Source organism: Notothenia rossii (genome assembly GCF_949606895.1).
Source record: "Notothenia rossii genome assembly, chromosome: 1".
NCBI classification, from domain to species: domain Eukaryota; kingdom Metazoa; phylum Chordata; class Actinopteri; order Perciformes; family Nototheniidae; genus Notothenia; species Notothenia rossii.
Genome location: NC_136912.1, coordinates 917,060 through 917,418, shown reverse-complemented (window position 1 = coordinate 917,418; position 359 = coordinate 917,060).

The window sequence follows — 359 nt, the reverse complement described above, 5'->3', positions numbered from 1 at the left end:
CTCACCTTTCCTTTACTCACCTGTCCTTCACTCACCTGTCCTGTACTCACATGTCCTTTACTCATCTGTCCTTCACTCACCTGTCCTTCACTCACTTGTCCTTTACTCACCTGTCCTTCACTCACCTGTCCTTCACTCACCTGTCTTTTACTCACCTGTCCTTCACTCACTTGTCTTTCACCTGTCCTTCACTCACCTGTCTTTTACTCACCTGTCCTTCACTCACTTGTCCTTCACCTGGCCTTCACTCACCTTTCCTTCACTCACCTGTCCTTCACTCACTTGTCCTTTACTCACCTGTCCTTCACTCACCTGTCCTTCACTCACCTGTCTTTTACTCACCTGTCCTCCACCTGTCC